The sequence below is a fragment of the Chelonia mydas genome, chromosome 15 (genome assembly GCF_015237465.2).
Source record: "Chelonia mydas isolate rCheMyd1 chromosome 15, rCheMyd1.pri.v2, whole genome shotgun sequence".
NCBI classification, from domain to species: domain Eukaryota; kingdom Metazoa; phylum Chordata; order Testudines; family Cheloniidae; genus Chelonia; species Chelonia mydas.
The window spans coordinates 7,001,951-7,019,753 of NC_057856.1; the positions used below are offsets into that span (position 1 = coordinate 7,001,951).

Sequence of the window (17,803 nt, forward strand, 5' to 3'; positions counted from 1 at the left end):
ACAGCACTGCATCTGCGCAGGTTCTGTGCTCTAAGTGGCTTGGCAGTGTGCACACCTCGGGAGTTACACCGCAGAATGCTGCTTTACTGCGCACAAACTTGCCAGTGTAGACAAGGCCTAAGCTCCTGTATAACACAGGCCAGAGAACATCCCCTATATCACAGCTTTAAAAAACCCCTCAGATCTTAATTTTAAAATTGCCAGTGATGGAGAATCCACCATGACCCTTGGTAAATTGTTCCAGTAGTTAATTAACCTCCCTGTAACAAACTGATGTAATCAAGTCATTCCTTAACCTTTCCTCTGTTAAGCTAAGGGAGCTTTGAGTTTTAAATCCTTAACGCTTTTCTTTGACGTGCGTGTGGGGTTTTCTTTTCTTGCATCAAGTTCTGCTGGTAAAATCATTCTGTAGCAATAAATCCGCAATGTGTAGCCCACATATGCTGCTTTCAGGCCCCTGTGGGGTGGTTTGTTTTGGAAGCGGGATTGCTTTCATGGGGGCATCACAATTAATGTATTATAGGGTTGCAATATAAATAAGGGGCAATAAAAAGGCAGGGGGGAGGGGGAGAAATGTCTACTGCTGATTAGAGCTCTGAATACAGGGCAATCAAAGATTCAAGCTCTGAAAGGAGAGAGAAACTGCCCCTTATCTTTTATGCAGAATAATCATCTTTGAGGAATTTTCCTGTAACCTCAGTGCCACTTTTTTACTCTCCATAAACTGGTTTTAGTTATTTTAAGAGGAACAGCCTCAAAAGCCAAGTCATTTATCTTTCCCAGAGCATTCTCCAGCATGTCACATTATGAAGATGGGAACGTCACGTGTGCTGTCAGGGTTTTTTCTCCCTGCAGAACCGATTGGTCTCCTGTGGCTTGCTGATCCTGAGGCGATGCCATGGTCTGTGGTGCTGAAACCTGTGGGGGGTCAAGCAGGAGACCATTAAGATCTTCTTACAGGGAAGACCCTCAGCTGATGTAACTGAGCTCAATAATACAATGCCGATTTACAACAGCTGAGAATCAGGCCTTTCCGTGTCTCTGGTGGGAATGAAACAGAAAATAGGCAGGTTTATGTCACCAAAAATTAATGGGTGCCAGCTGCATTATATAAGGCTTGGGGCTAAATTGTACCCTCAGTTACACCACTGATTTTAAAAGAATTGCATGGATGATTTCTGCCTGGGTCTTTAATTTTATATTGACCATATCCTGAGTCCCATCTCTATCCAGCTCATTTATCAGCCGTTCTCTTGATGCACAGTTCCTGGTAGTTGCTGTAATCAGTTGGTGCATGGTATCTTGCTTAAGAAAGAAGAGGAGGGCTACTTAGACAAATGAAAAATGGGTTTCTTTCATCGTTTGGACTGAAACGATAAGTTCATCTTTCAAGTCTGGTAAACAGCAGGGTTTGAAATCAGAATACTGCCACCAACAGGGGCTTGTGTTGAACTACTAGATGGTCAAGCCCAGGGCTTTAAGACCCAGGAGATGGGGTAATTCTGTCATTAATCTTTTGACAAGTTTTGCATTCTGGCTTCTGAATTTCGTAGCACATCAGCTTGGAGAATTGTGTTAATGGTGCTCTGTACTGAGATTCTTTCTGCAAAGTTACGGTGAAAAGGAACATTACCTAGTGGTTAGACTTTTTGGGTTACGTTCCTGGCTCCTCCAACAACTCATTGCCAGCTGGTGCAGGTGACCTTGCCTCACTTACCCCGTCTGTAAAATGGGGACTGTAATATTAACCTGCTTCTCCAGGGCCTTGTGAGACTTAGTCAAGAAATATTTGTAAAGCGCTTGGAAATCTCACGTTAAATGTGCACTACTGACAGGGCTCCCACCATGGATGGTCACGGCTCCCAGTGGGGCTACAGAAAGGTGTCAGTGGTAGCCTTCCCCTACTGCTAAATAGTAAGAGGCCCTAGCTAGGTCCTAATTAGATGGGAGAAGGTTCCGGAGGGAAGGGCCCAATACAGAAAAAGTTGAGAACGAATGCACTACAGAAATGCAACAAGTAACTAAGCCAAGATGTACAGATACTCAGAAAATGGAATTCCATCCCATGGGAAATTCTGAAATTTCAAAATTTGTTTTCAACCTGACTAAAGGCCAAAGGTTGAAATCTCAAAATATTTTATGGAGTAGAAATTCTGAGATATTTCAATTCAGAAACATCATCATGTCCTCATCAAAACTTTCACTTCAACTTGCTCATTTTGGTTCATTTCTATGTTGAAACATTATAATATAACAACACAAAGCAATATATATAACAGAAACAAAACAAGAATGTCAAAAGGAAATACTCCATTTTGTTTTCAAATCATTTCAAAAGTTTTTCCATCAAAACCTGTTGAAATCAGCTTGTTCCTATGAAATATTTCAATTTCAACAAAATAGCATTTGCTGGCGGAAAACTGTTCCATCAATGAAAAAAATATATCCCGTTCTACCAAGCTGTAGACATCCCATAGTGTAGCTCTGGGGAATCTGAATGGAAATTAGGGACATCAGACCCATGTAATAACTCATCCAATTGTACAGAAACAAATGGGCTCAGACATGAATTTAGAAGAGGCCCCTCTTTTCCATTTCTTGCTCTTCCCTTTAGAGATTTGAGTTGGGTTTCAGCTTCTCTTTTGAATGCACAAACGGTTTTGCCTTTATTAAAGCTATTGTCCAGTAACATAGTATTCAGGCTACACACCTTCACTGCAACTTCATTAAAGAGACCTTGATCCTGCCATGCAATATTACTGCTCACCTTCGGATGAGTTACTGAGGGAAAGGAAAGCAAGACCAACAGACCCATGAAACACATGCAGATCTTTCACCTAGGTATAAGTAGCTGTAAACCTACTTAGACATTTAGGGTGGTAGTTTAGCATCCAGATCCCTTAGACAGCTACAGTGTGGTGATTCTTGGCCTCAAAAGAACTTCAATTCCTTGCTATATTCATACCTTCATAGTGTATTTGGGAAGACTATGTTCAAGTACCAAAAGCCTATTGACTGGTAAAAATCTGTATAATTTGACTGCCCTCTAGTGGCTGAAGCGAATGTATGCAGCCAGAGAAATATTGTTTGTATTAATTATAACTTCTGACACATTGTGAATGAAAACTGCTGAATAAGAGTCCAGGGCTTACGGATGTAAGCAACCCCAGTGATGTCAATGGGATTGTCCAATGAGGAAGAACTCCAGGATCAGGTGTCACATGTTCTATACAAATCCTGTGGTTAAGACTGCCTTGCTCCTCCGAATGCCAATTTATATTTTTATTATTAGTAATAGTACAGTAGCACCTAGAGGTTCCAGCTGAGATTAGGGCTCCATTGTGCAGTACAAACGCAGAGAGAGCGCCAGGGCTTCTCCCAGTCTAACTAGACAAGGCAGACAAAGGGTGGGAGGGTAAGGAAAGAAGTTACTTGCCCAAGGTCTCCGGCAGAGCTGGGAACAGACCCTAAAACTCCTGAATCCTTATCCAGAGTCCTACCCACTGGATCACATGGCCTTTCAAACAAGAAACCACCTTCTCGTTTGCCAAAAAAAGTATCTTTTTGTCATTGCTCAGGTGAGTCAAAGGGCTTGTCTACACTGCCCCGCAGTTCGGACTATGGGGTGTGTGAATAGACGTGCACCCCAAAGTGCTGCGCTGCTTCGTGGGGACATTGCGGACACAAATTAGAAGGTTCCTAGTTTGCGTTAACAGAGTCCTCTTCAAACAGAAAAGGAGTACTTGTGGCACCTTAGAGACTAACCAATTTGTTTGAGCATAAGCTTTCGTGAGCTACAGCTCACTTCATCGGATGCATACTGTGGAAAGTGTAGAAGATCTTTTATACACACAAAGCATGAAAAAATACCTCCCCCCACCCCACTCTCCTGCTGGTAATAGTTTATCTAAAGTGATCACTCTTACAATGTGTATGATAATCGGTTATCATACACATTGTATTATCATACACATTGTAAGGAGAGTGATCACTTTAGATAAGCTATTACCAGCAGGAGAGTGGGATGGGGGGAGGTATTTTTTCATGCTTTATGTGTATATAATATCTTCTACACTTTCCACAGTATGCATCCGATGAAGTGAGCTGTAGCTCACGAAAGCTTATGCTCAAACAAATTGGTTAGTCTCTAAGGTGCCACAAGTACTCCTTTTCTTTTTGAGAATACAGACTAACACGGCTGTTACTCTGAAACCTCTTCAAACAGGACTACATTAATGTGAACCAGGAGCCTTTTAGTTCAGGCCTGCAAGCATCCACACGTGGGTGGCGGGTATCATAGGCTGGGGGAGGCTGTGCCTCCCCAAACAGCCTGGTGTGGCCCCACCCATGCTCCACTCCCCAGACCGCCTCCTGCAGTTCCCGGCACTCTGCCCTGGCCCAAGCTGGCTGGGGCTGGCCGGCCTGCCTGCCACGGGGACTTGGAGTGGCTGGTGCTGGGGCCCGCGGTGCTCTGGGGCTGGCCGTCCGGCGCATTGGGGCTGCGGGTGCTGCCGCCCGGTGCTGGGGCCCATGGTGGGGGTGCTCTGGGCTCCTGCGGGGGAGGGAGTACAGGAGGGGAGGGGCAGGGCCTCAGGCACAAGGGAAGGGGCTGGGGGCTAGCCTTCCCCAATGGCTGGGTCACCGACTGCCCATGCGTCCACACAGAGGAGTTATGGCATGTGCAGCTATTCACACCCCCATAGTCTGAACTGGCGGGGCAGTGGAGACATAGCCTAAGAACCAAAGTTCCTAATTTTTAACCCCTGGTGTTAATAGTTGCACTTCCTGATCACTGTCTATTACTAGGCTTTGGTACAGTGCCTGCACACTGGCCAGATCCTCAAAAGCACTGAGGTGCCTAACTCCCATTGATGTCAATGGGAGCTCGGGGCCTAAATACCTTTGAGGATCTGGGCTAATGAGACCCTGAGCCAGCTGGGGCCTCCAGGTGTAGTCATAATACAAAGCGGGGGTGGGGGGGGGGCGTGTTTTCCTATTTGCACTGCACAAATGTGCGCGTCATTTAGACCCTTTGTGAAGTGATGCTTTGGGCGACTGAAACCCCCCCCCTCCCCCCCAGCTTAGCTGGTTTAAATATAAACCAGCTTTTAAACAAATACATACACATTAGCATTTAATAATACATTGCACTTGTCTAGTGCCTTCCACCGAGGTTCTCGGCATTCTCGGTGTCCAATACGTTTGCCACTAGCCACCTGTGGCTAATAGGCTATTGAATTGTGGCTAATGCATGTGACTTTTTTATAGTGTGGCTAATAAGAAAAATTCAAAACCACTAGTGTGACTAGCAGTGTGGCGAGCATCGAATTTCTATTGGACACTGCTGCTTTATAAGCATGAATAAATGAAGCCTCACAAATCCCAGGCTTGTTAGATGAATGTTATCCCCATTTTACAGATGGGAAACAGAAGTGCAGAGAGGGTTAGGCCAGCCCTTTCAAAAGTGGCCACTGATTTAGGGTGCCCAGATGTAAACCCCTTGGACCTGCTTTTCACAGGTGCCAAGGACCCACCATTTTCAAAGACTTCAGCTGGCAACTGTCTTCAGTTTGTCCAAATGATTGCTATCTGCAAAGGAAAAGTTGCTAAGAGTGCTGAAGGACACCCCTGCCTTGTACTGATTTCCTGCCCAGTTCACATTACGTCACCATCATTTGGTTAGTTCTGATATGCCACAGTTTTAGCGTGCACAGAATTAATCCAACATATGGGATCGGGGGCAGAATTCAGGGCTGTGTATTCTGCACTATTAAGAATTATAATATTGTGTATTCAGGTAGAGCCAAACAGTCCTAAGCAGGGTCAGGACCTCACTCAGCTTGGCCCTATTCAGACACAGACCAAAAGATGCAGCTCTGAGAAAGGAGAGCGTGTAATTTTCACCGCTCTGGGAGTAGCCCCAGGACTCATTGTGACTCAGAGACAGCCCTCTGTAGGTATTAAAAACCTGCGGATGGCCCATGTCAGTTGGCCCAGAGTCCCAGGGCTTGGGCTCGGGCTGTTTAATTGTGGTGTAGACACTAGAGCCTCGGATCCCGGGGGGAGGCGGGGGTAGTATATCCCAGACTCCAGCCCAAGCCCAAACATCTACACTACAATTGAACAAACCCTTAGCCTGAACCCTGCGAGCCCAAGTCTGCTGGCACAGGACAGCTGGCGTTGTCTAACTGCAGTGTAGACATGCCCTGAGTCACATCTCCTCCTCTGCATTCTCCTTCCTTTCAAGTAAGGATAGCAAATTACTCCTGGTCTATATCAGCAGCAACCTATTCCCTTTTTCTGCCCCCATGCTGACTCATCTACTCTGGTCCCTGAGTGTAAGAGTGGGGAAAAGGAGGAAAGCCAAAGTTCTGCCCATTCCCCTCACCTCCCTGCCCACCTGCTCTGGGAAGGAAGAAAGCAGGCAGGTTGTCCACTTACTTCTAGGCATGTAGACCCAAGGTCCAGGTAGCCCACATACCAAGATAAAAATGGCTACTTTACTCCCTTGCGTTGGTATATAGTCCAAGTCACCATCTATCCCTATGAGGGTGTGTTTCACCTTGGAAAGTGAACAACAAATATTACAACAATGAACCTGTATGGAAAGGTAGCCCAACGACCGACTTGGGAACAATTTACCAAGGGTCATGGCGGGTTTTCCATCATTGACTATTTTAAAATCAAGTTTGGATATTTTCCTGCAAGCTCTGCTCTAGGGATTATTTGGGGGCAGGTCTCTGGCCTGTGTTATACAGGAGATCAGACAAGGTGACCACAGATGTCTCTTCTGGCTTTGGAATCTATGGGGTCAGGGCTTCATGATTCCCCACAGCTGCAGATGGGCTGCTCCAAGAGCAGAGTGCTTTGGCAGCTCCCATCCTGTCTCCACTTAGCCGGGCCCCAACTCCTGCATGACCCCAGGGAGGGGAGCAATGTAGGAGCATGCTGGAGGTGGGGCCATAGGCAGGAGTTGGAGTGGGAGTGGTTCTGTGCTGAAGCAACATAAAGGGACCAAACCAGTGACTAGAATCTGGCCCCCTGCGTTTCAAGCTGGTGTTCCTTGTACTAAATCATGTTGCTTCAATCTATGCTAAGAGGCACAAAACCAAGCTTTCCAAGCTTCAAACAGGGCATTAGGAACAAAAGAGAACATTGAAATAACACACTTGTAAACACAACGCCGCTGGCACTTCCCCAGTAGCATTGAGTCCTGAGACGAATAACAAAAGGTTCTAGTAATGCCAGGCAACAAAAAGGTGTCTTGTTATCAAATTGGCACGCATATGCCAATATCTGTTCTAATGTGCACCTTGTGAAATCCTGTAAGTCAGCATTCAGCCCACTCACTTTTGCTTCAGAAGTCCTTGGTTAACACCTCAGTAGGGACACAGATTCTTTATGCCAGTGCCCAGCGCATGGTTTGACATGCCCTGTGTTGCGTCTGATGCTGTACAGCACAGCGCAGTTTGCATTCATTTCAAAGGAACAGCTTTTTGTTCCTGGGGTCCTGGGCTTTGTTAAAATGGAGGATGCAGGCAGTCGTCCTGTTCTCTGGCAGCTCAGAAAGACAGCAAACTACTGTGACTTAATAGAAAGGGTCCTTTGGGTCAAATGGCAGAGTCTCCTGTATTGGAGCCAGTAGTCTTCCCTTCAAGTCTGAGCAGAGAGTGAGTCACTTAATGGACTTGCTCTCCAGACAGGTAAAATATGCGTGATTCTAAACTCACCAGGAGACATCTTTGAGACCAGAGACTCAAGGAACCCAGCATACACTCAGAGAGTCTTTCCTTAAGTGCACCTGCTACCTTCATCCAATTCTTTCTCCTAACTTCATCATAACCTCTGGCCTCAGCCTGCAGATTTCAAGCATCTCAGATGTTCCGTGGTCTGTAGCAATGGCATCTTCAAAGCCATCAGGGACAATTCAGGCCTTCAATTGATCTTGACAAAAGTTTGACTCAGGGCAACAGTCTACCTACTCTCAAGGGTGGTTGGTGTGTTTGAATGAATCTATTTTGAATCCTTTTTAAACAGAGAAGTGTTCCCCACCTTATCCCAGCTCTTTCATAGACCGCTGTACGATTCTTCTCATAGCTCTACGCCTCAAGCCCCCTTCTTCTCTTCTTCACAAAACCTGCATGAGTAGAAGCAAAGAGTCAGAGGCTGCATAAAGTTATGTGCTTGGGAGACTTATTGGTGAAGTTGTACAACTGCACAAACCCTTTCATCTTTGTAGATGGGATCAAAAATGTCTTAAAGTTAAATCGCTCCCATTTTGCTCAGCCCAACAGTCTAGACAATCAAGTTAATAATCATGGTAACTAGTAGACTAATGATCGTAATTACTCATAGATTCATCCTATCATTCCCACCATAATAACCACCAAGCAATCTAGCCATTCTGCTCCTGAAAACGAACTCCTTATGGTTAGCCTGTTACCATTAACCTTCTCTCTTGTGCTGTCTACTCCAGCTCCGAAACTTGACCTAAAATATAACTAGCATGAAAAAAATTCAATCTAACGATTTTGTTCCAAACACAGGGCCTGATATTGCCCATCCTTCCTCCCAGCAAATAGAATCTTACCTTGTAGGGAGACCCCAGGGCACAGATCCTCAAAGGGTACCTAGGAGCCTACTCCCATTCATTTCAATGGGAATTAAGCACCTAAATCTGTTGCCCCCTTTTGACCTGAGCAGCTAGTCAAAGTTTGGGGCCCTGGGAAATTCCAGCTGGAAGTAGAAATTGATGGGGTCTGGTATTTTGTCTGAGACAGTCTTGTTTATTTACAAGGAATGTACAAAGTCCTGCTCCTCCGAGTGGAGGAGGAACCGAGAAAAAAAAAAAAAAGAGCGTTTTCTTAGATTACAGCCCAAGATTTTTTAGCCAACAGACCCAAAAACTCTCTCTCTAGCTTTCCCCAGGGTCTCACTGTGCTCACCAGCTACTGCATGGCTTTCTTGCCTTCTGCCTCTGCCTCTCTCGGAGTGGTCCCTCTGGTCTCCGTGTCCAGGTGTTCTCCCTTCCCTCACCCACGCCCAAGCTTTACCCAAAACAATACTCAGCAAAAGCTCCTCTGCCCACCCAGTCTAAAATTCCTGAGGGGGTTCCCAGGCACTTTTGTCTCAGGTGGGGAGGCTGGAGATTAATTTATCCTGACAGTTCCGTTCCTTGAAGGGTGAATTCACCCCCAATCTCAAAACGGTTTGTGGTCCATGCAGTCACCAGGACTTTTTAGCACAGGTGCCAACTTCCATTTTTCTGGATGGGTGCTCCCCGAAGCCCCACCCCCACTCCGCCTCTTCCCCCAAGGCCCAACTCTCGCTCCGCCTCTTCCTGCCCCAGCTCTGCCCCCTCTCCCAGGGCCTCCTGCCTGCTGCTGAACAGCTGATCAGCAAGTGGCTGGTGGGTGCTGAGTACCTGCTATTTTTTCCCCCCGGAGTGCTCCAGCCCAGGGCCCCCACAGAGTCGGTACCTATGCTCTTAGCACAGCCATACCTTTGATGACCTGGCCCTGGGACGTTTCATTAAGTCAAGCACTACTCATTGTGGCTAAGCCTGGAAGAATCTGGCCTACCTCAGGGATGGGGAACATCTCTTCTTACATCTCTATAAAGTACTATGCACAGCTGTGACACTAGAATAATAAATAATCATAATGATGAACACATTGTATCTCTGGGGGTCCTTCTTATCACTAGAATCAAGTGCTTTGCAGACACTGGTACTTAAGCCCCCTCCCCCGAATACTGCTGTGAAGTATGAGGTGAGTAAGAGATATATAAAAATCACTTCATCCATCAGACAATTTTCTTTCCAGCTGCATCTGTTTAACAGCAGACAGCAATAGAAGAGAACATTTTAGGACAGGAAGTGAAGAATGCCACTGCCTGTTGAAACTGAAGGGGCCATCTGAGTCAGCAGACTGACTCAATAACATAACCAGGTGAATAGCCTAATTCTCGAGAAAACGCCATTGCGTCTTTAAATGACCACACATTGCCAGAACTTTGGTGTGATGTCCCAAAGAGGTGCTGAGTTGCCCTCAACTTCCAATAGAAGAGTGCTCTCTACCATCACAGAGTAAAGAGGAAGGATGGTCCAGTGCTTAGCGTGCTAACCTATGCCATGAGAGGCCCAGCTTCAATTCCTTGCTTTGCTGCACACTTCCTCTATAACCTTGGCCAAGTCACTTTCAATGGGAGTTCGGCACTTAAGTACCTCTTAAGGTCTGGATCTTCATCTTTCTGGGCCTCAGTTTCCCATCTGTAAAATGGGGATAATAGCATTGCCCTATCTCAGAGGGGTGTTTTGAGGATAAATACATTAAGGATTGTAGGTGCTGGAAGTCCTACAAGTACTTAAGATGTATTTCTGCTTCACAGAAAAAAGCATCAACAAAGGAACCTGTGACACTGAAAAAGATTTAGGGGTCATGGCAGATAATCAGTTGAACGTGAGCTCCCAATGTGACGCTGTGGGCAAAAAAGCTAATGCAATCCTGGGATGTATAAATTGAAGAATCTCAAGTAGAAGTAGAGAGGTTATTTTACTTTTATGTATGACACTGGTGTGGCTACTGCTGGAATCCTGTGTCCAGTTCTGGTGCCCACAACTCAAGAAGGATGTTGATAAATTGGAGAGCGTTCAGAAAAGACCCAGGAGAATGATTAAAAGATTAGACAACATGTCTTACGATGACAGACTCAAGGAGCTCAATTTATTTAGCTTAACAAATAAAAGGTTAAGGGGGTGTGTAGCAGGGCAAGACTCATCGGTGCGGCACCTCCTGCTGGTTGTCCAGGGAATTAGCTCTTCGCCAGCACTGGAGCGTCCTCTGCACACCAGTGTCTCACCTGCCACTGGCCCCATGTCCCTCCCGGACCCTGGTGCCTTTTTCCCTGCAGGACCCGCGCTCTGGGAACCCCCAACCTTCTAGACCCATCTCGCCTCAGTGGCTACTGCCAGTGATCAGCTAGCCTCCATTCACTGGGGCAGACTGCAGTGTAATGGACACTCATCGTTGGCAAGGAGATAGGACCTGCTGCCTTTGCCTATCCTCAGGCTGCCCCTCTGCAGTCCCAGTGCCTCTGTAGGCCGTCGCCAAGGCCTGCAGCCTAGGGGTTTATCAGGCTGGAGCTCCCCAGTGCTGCTGTGCTCAAGCACCCTGTTCCCAGGCAGCTAGCCCTTCCCACTCCAGGGCAAGAGTGGGACTCCTCCAGCTTCTGGCCCTCAGCCCTCTTAGAAGGGCCAGCTGGGCCCTGATTAAGCCAGCCACACCTGTGCTCAGCTACAGTCAGCTTCCCCCAGATGTTCTTAATCCCTTTCCTGGCTGCAGCCCTCTCCAGGGCTGCTTTTAACCCCTTCAGGGCCTGAGCGGGGTGACCACCCCACTACAGGGTGACTTGACTACAGTCTAAAGTTATCGCCATGTGTCATAAATATAAAGGGAAGGGTAAACACCTTTAAAATCCCTCCTGGCCAGAGGAAAAATCCTTTCACCTGTAAAGAGTTAAGAAGCTAGGATAACCTCGCTGGCACCTGACCAAAATGACCAATGAGGAGACAAGATACTTTCAAACCTGGGGGGAGGGAAAAAACAAAGCTCTCTCTGCCTGTCTGTGTGATGCTTTTGCCAGGGACAGAACAGGAATGGAGTCTTAGAACTTAGTAAGTAATCTAGCTAGATATGCGTTAGATTATGATTTCTTTAAATCGCTGAGAAAATAAGCTGTGCTGAATAGAATGGATATTCCTGTCTGTGTGTCTTTTTGTAACTTAAGATTTTGCCTAGAGGGATTCTCTATGTTTTGAATCTAATTACCCTGTAAGGTATTTACCATCCTGATTTTACAGAGGTGAATCTTTTTAGTTGTTACTTCTATTAAAATTCTTCTTTTCAAGAACTGAATGCTTTTTTCATTGTTCTTAAGATCTAAGGGCTTGGGTCTGTGGTCACCTATGCAAATTGGTGAAGATTTTTACCAAACCTTCCCCGGGAAGTAGGGTGCAAGGGTTGGGAGGATTTTGGGGGGAAAGATGTTCCCAAACTGGCTCTTTCCTAATAAAATAAACCCGGATAAAACGTTTGGTGGTGGCAGTGGAAGTCCAAGGGCAAAGGGTAAAATAGTTTGTACCTTGGGGAAGTTTTAACCTAAGCTGGTAAAAGTAAGCTTAGAAGGTTTTCATGCAGGTCCCCACATCTGTACCCTACAGTTCAGAGTGGGGAAGGAACTTTGACACTATGAGATACAAATATTTAATAATGGGCTCTTCAATCTAGCAGAGAAAGTTCTAATACAGTCCAGTGGCTGGAAGTTGAAGCTAGAAAAATTCAGACTGGAAATAAGGTGCATAGATTCTGTGGCCTGCGTTGTGCAGGAGGTCGGACTAGATGATCATAATGGTCCCTTCTGACCTTAATATCTATGAATCTAAGTGAGGATCATTAATTGGAACAATATACCAAGGAGCATGCTGGATTCTCCATCACAGACAATTTTAAAATCAAGATGGGATGTTTTTCTAAAAGCTCTGCTCTAGGAATTATTTTGGGGAAGTCCTATGGGAGGTCAGACTCACTAGATTATCATAATGGTCCGTTCTGGCCATGGAACGTATGAATCACCAACATAATTTCCTCTAATACCTAGGTGTAGTTAATGATCTCCCATTCAAATGCCTACCTAGTTTAACCCTTAGTTAGTTTGTGGCCTCTGAGCAGCTTGCTACACAAGGTGGTATAAGTTCCAGTCAAAAGCATCAATCAATCAGATTCTGAGCCCAGCAGTGGAGGTGGGGTCCAGGTTTTTGTGAACAGGATTTGGTTTTTGACAGAAAATTTTAAAATGCAAAATCCCCCGCCCCACACACACACTTTTTTTAACCAATTGTTTCAATGAGGGGAAACCCCCACTTTCTCCTATTTTTTTCATTCCCCTTCCTATGGCCTCTTTTCCAATGGGAAAAAAAAGTTTGGAGAAAGTGAGGTTTTTCCCCCCCAAACACATGAAAATTAAAGGAAAAGTTTCGTCAGACACTTTGAGAAAACAATTTTATTTCCTTCACAAAATACACTTCCTTTTTTTCAACCAGACATAGAGATGTCATTGTGTGGGATCGCTATGGAAAATAATATTAAACAAGTGAGTTGTTTGTATAGTCACTTAACAACCCTGCAGGAGAATGCTGATATTTTAATAGAATGGTGAATGATATAATATTAGGTGCTGAAATCTTTCGTCTGCCTGTTAAGCCAATTTTAATACAGATATTACACATATTTAATACACGTATTGTCTTACAGCATCTTCTGCTGGGCCCTTGCACAACTGAAGTCACAAATGGCATCGCTTGTAAGCAAAATGGCCGCCTGTTGAGCACGGATTAAGAATGCCAGATCTAATAAAATCCATTGAAAACGAGAATGACATAATATATTAATGGTTACAAGTGCTTCTTACTGTGTTCGCTTCCAGGCTATTAGGCTGAGCAAATCTAGCACAATGTAGCACTAGGGGTATGCGAATGAATTAGGTGAGATTGCACTGTACAACAAAGCCACCAAACTTTAATGTTTAAAGAATGCTTTGTTTCACTTTCTATTCCCCCAACCTATCTCAAACCACATCCACCTGCAACCCAGCTAGTGGGAGAGTGGAAGCCCTTTACAAGTTATATAATAGTTCAGATGGTGCTGGTCTCTTTAGAGGCTGTTGGCTTAAATCCTACATTTTGCATAATTGGAAAACTCTGCTTGAGACACCCAGGGCTGTGATAGTGTGTGAGTGGGGAGCGGGGCTTGCAGAATCAAGGAACATTAGCAGAGCTAAGCTTGCCCAGGCCTGACAACAGGATGCCCTGGTAGTATTAGTCTCAGAGACCCACTGTTATTCATGCATTTCTCCAATAAAATGAATGTCTGGAGTGGCTCATGACCGGGAGTGCCTGCTTCAGGGCAGACGGGCAAAACCAGGGCAGACGCCCCAAACTGGTGGTGTGTCTATGGATTTCACCAAGCCAGTAACAAATGTGAACTCCTGGATCACTATAACAGTCTTACCATGGAATCAGACAATCCCCTTAGAGTGACTCTCCAGTCTGTCTTGCTATCCAGACAAACTGGACTTAGTGATAAATGGTCACTTTCACCAAAAATCACACCACATTCAGGCTGCTTCCAGTCTCAAGAGACCAGTCACTTACTCCCAGATCAATTGGTTTCCTAAATCTTGCACCAAAGAAGCTTGTAACCAGTCCTGTAATAAACTATCTAAAGGTTTTTTTTGACTACCACTGCTCGTTCGGGGTGTGGGTTTTTATCGCTGGGAGAGCTCTCCCCGGGCGATAAAGCGTAACTACACTGCTCACTTCACCGTGCTGCTGCGGCCACACTGTAATGTGGGCAGTGTAGACATACCCTCAAAATCTTGTCTCTTTCACCAACAGAAGTTGATCCAATGAAAGATATTCCCTCAGACACCTTGTCTCTTTAAATATTCTAAGCATTGGCCTGCCGCCAGATGAGAAAAACATAGGATACCGTTCAATTAAATAACAATAAAACACACTGGGCTGGGCGTTTCATGGCTGTTTGAATTTCAAAAGGGATTTCAAATCTCTCCTCCTGCCTGCTTCCCCCACCCATCTAACAGCAGCTATAAATCCTCTTCTATCGCAGGAGATTATTCCACGCCCGTCAATTAATCTGGAGAGAATGTGATTTTGTGGATTGAGCTCAGGGACTGGATTTAGAAACTTCAGAGCTCGACGCTTGTCTCTGCTACTGATTTGTTGTGTGGTTTTATGCAAGTCATCTATGGCCTAATTTTCAGAGGTGCTGAGCGCCGACACCTCCCAGGGAAGCCAGTGAGAGCTGCAATTGCCTCATCTATAACATGGGGACAGTTTAGCTCACAAGGTGTGAAGGAGAACTAGTTTAGGCACAAAAATTGATTGTGTGGTTAAGGTGCTGGCCTGAGAATAAGGAGATAAGGCCAACTCTATCACCAGCTGTGTGTGTGATTTTAGGCAGGGCATTTCATCTCATTCTGTTTTTTTTGCTATTTAGATTTTATACTCTTTGCAGCGAGGACGGTCTCATACCGTGGGTTTGCACAGCACAAGCACACTGGGGCTCTGATTCAGTTGCGGAACCTAGGTGGTACCATAACACAAAAAATAATAACATCGATACAGGGGTTTGAAACTGCAAAGTTCTAAGGTTTATGATCATAATGGGAGAGCCTTTGCTTGCTTGCTTGCATTTGGATTTTCCCATCTCTCTTTACATTCCTTCTTGGACCGGCTCTTTAAGGAATTGACTATATGTGCAGAGGGCACAGATGCAGCAAAAAATAAAATAAAATATCATATAAACAGTTCAAAGCAATGGCTTATATTCCAGAGATAAATTTAAAAAGAAATCATATCTAAATCTCCAAAGGAACAAGAAATGGTGAAAAATGGTATAGAGAACAAGGAGAAAGAAAGAAAGAAATTGAACAGAAAGGGAGAAGAGAAGGGGAGAGAAAAAAAATCCAAAGATTCCAAAAATTCATAAGTTTCTTTGGATTTTTTTCTCGCCCCTTCTCTGCTCCCTTTTTGTTCAATTTCTTTCTTTTTATGAATACAGTATTTATACCATATGGAAGCCACTCATCTCCTAGTTTTAGAAGGACCCTTCAACATGTAGAATACAACATGAGCTTTCCTTCAACTAGAAAAACATTTGTTTTTAAATTGGAACATGCTTGGTAACCTTCCCCCCAAAAACACAGGTTGAAATTCCAGGCAGAAAAAGACTTACAAACTTGAACTAGTTTTGCAACACCTAAAGCTATTTTGACCTCCATGAGAACAATAAACAAGTGTTCAGCTGCCACTCACCACCTTAACCAGAGCTCACTGAAGCCAGGGGAAGGTTGCCATTGACTTCAATGGGCTTTGGATCAAATCCACAGTGAACATATTAATTTTAATATACAGGATCAAGCGTTCTCAGATTACTCATTTCAATTATGAGCCAGAAGGATGTATTTGGACAGTGGCTTAAATTCTGGCATCGAGTCATATTTCCCTGTGATCGAGTCCTAAGCAAGCAACTGTTGGAGAATATATAATTACAGTACTTTGCACTTATACAGCACCTTTCATCCAGCAGTTTCAAATGCTTTACAAGGGCTAATTAAGCTCATAACATCCTGATATGGCAGACAAATATTATCATCCCTATTTTATAGATGACTTACCAAATCCAAAGCCACACAGCGAGCGGCAGACGTAGAACCTCAACACATTTTGAATATTATTGCCTCTCTCTAAAATGTTGCTCTCATTTTTTACCTCCATGAAGAGATATGCAGGGAGGATTTAAACGTAGTAATCTTCGTAACAACCCCAGACCCACTTGTCAATTCCATCCATCTCAAGAGGCTTGATACATACCTAGATTGTCGGCTCTCTGTTGGCTTTATACTGTATGTTTGCACAGTCCCTAGCACAATGCCCCTAGATTCTACTTTAGAACAAGTAACTAATACTAACACAGCCAGTTTAATATAGCACAGATATGTAGTGGTTTATTACCTTGGAATCTGTCCCAGGACATAATTAAATAGACTTTAGCCATTATCTGTGCCCCTAGTGTCTTATTGCATGTTTTATGGATTTTTTTTTACATGCTTGTCTCACATATTTTACTGCAATTAAAAACCAAACAAAAAGCACCACATGATAACTATAGGGTGGAGTTTTACTGAGTTTCTAGGTGAACATAACCTGTTGCATGGAGAAACAAGTTTTCTTGAGTCTGTTTTATGACAGACAAATTATTTATTACTGGGATTTGGATTGCAAAGCAAACACATACTGTCCTAAAAGTCACATGGGTAGAGACTGTCAGTCCTGCATTTTCTATTATCATACATATTGATTATTATAATAGAATGGGATTTATGGAAATATGTTGAGAAGAGATTATAACTCAGAGGCATTTTACAGAAGACAAAAGAGCTGTGTATGTCTGTGTGTGAGAGAGAGAGAGGAGGGGAAGACTCAGACATTATAAGTAGAACTGGGTAAATTTTTTTAGGCAAAAGGTTTCTGTTTGTTTTTTGATGAAAAATGCAGAATTCGGATTGATCGAAACGTAGAAAATTTAGGTAGAATTCACAGAATTGTTCTGGTTAGAAATAAAAATACAAAAGGAAAACATCTGAAAAAAAATTAAAGCATTTTATTTCTACATTTTCAAAATGAAACATTTTGATTCTTTGATTTGAAAACATCGTTTCATTTTGAATTTGAGTACAATTTTAATTTTTGAAAAAGTTAAAGTTTTTTTCAGTTTGTCAACATTTTTGAAAAAAATTTTTGTTTCAGCTTGACCAAAAATGGTGGGATTTTTTCTGCTTTTTCAGTCCAGCCACTGAATTGAAAAAATCAGTTACTTGCACAGATCTAATTATAAATATTGCACATACGTTATCAACTTTGTACCAAGGGGCTGTCCTAGAACCTGGGAATAGTGGCACATAATGATGTGACAACACACCTCCTGTTCCTCAGCCACACTCACTGTGCTGGGAAGGCTGCAAGGGGAGGTACAGGCTACATCTGGCCTACGCCCCTTGAGGATTTCCCAAATGCAGGGGGAATTCCCAGGTGGCCAGATCGGTGGTACAAATTGGGTTGTACGCGTATAAAGAACTAGGACCTTTGTTTTAAAACTGAAAAATACAGTTTTAAATTACAGCAGAAGAAAGGATTCATGAACTCACACTAGTTTTGCAAACTCCA

At 44.1% G+C, this 17,803-nt stretch overlaps 1 long non-coding RNA gene across 1 annotated transcript in view; it reads right to left on the reverse strand.

Annotated features, from left to right (window-relative positions):
- Positions 1-204: 204 nt before the first annotated feature.
- Positions 205-17,803, reverse strand: part of LOC122463085 — a 62,073-nt gene continuing 44,474 nt past the window's right edge. The window contains exons 4-5 of the long non-coding RNA XR_006286067.1: positions 8,053-8,137; positions 205-918 (exon numbers count right to left, since the gene is read on the reverse strand). This is a non-coding gene — a long non-coding RNA (uncharacterized LOC122463085). The remainder of the gene's footprint in view (positions 919-8,052; positions 8,138-17,803) is intronic.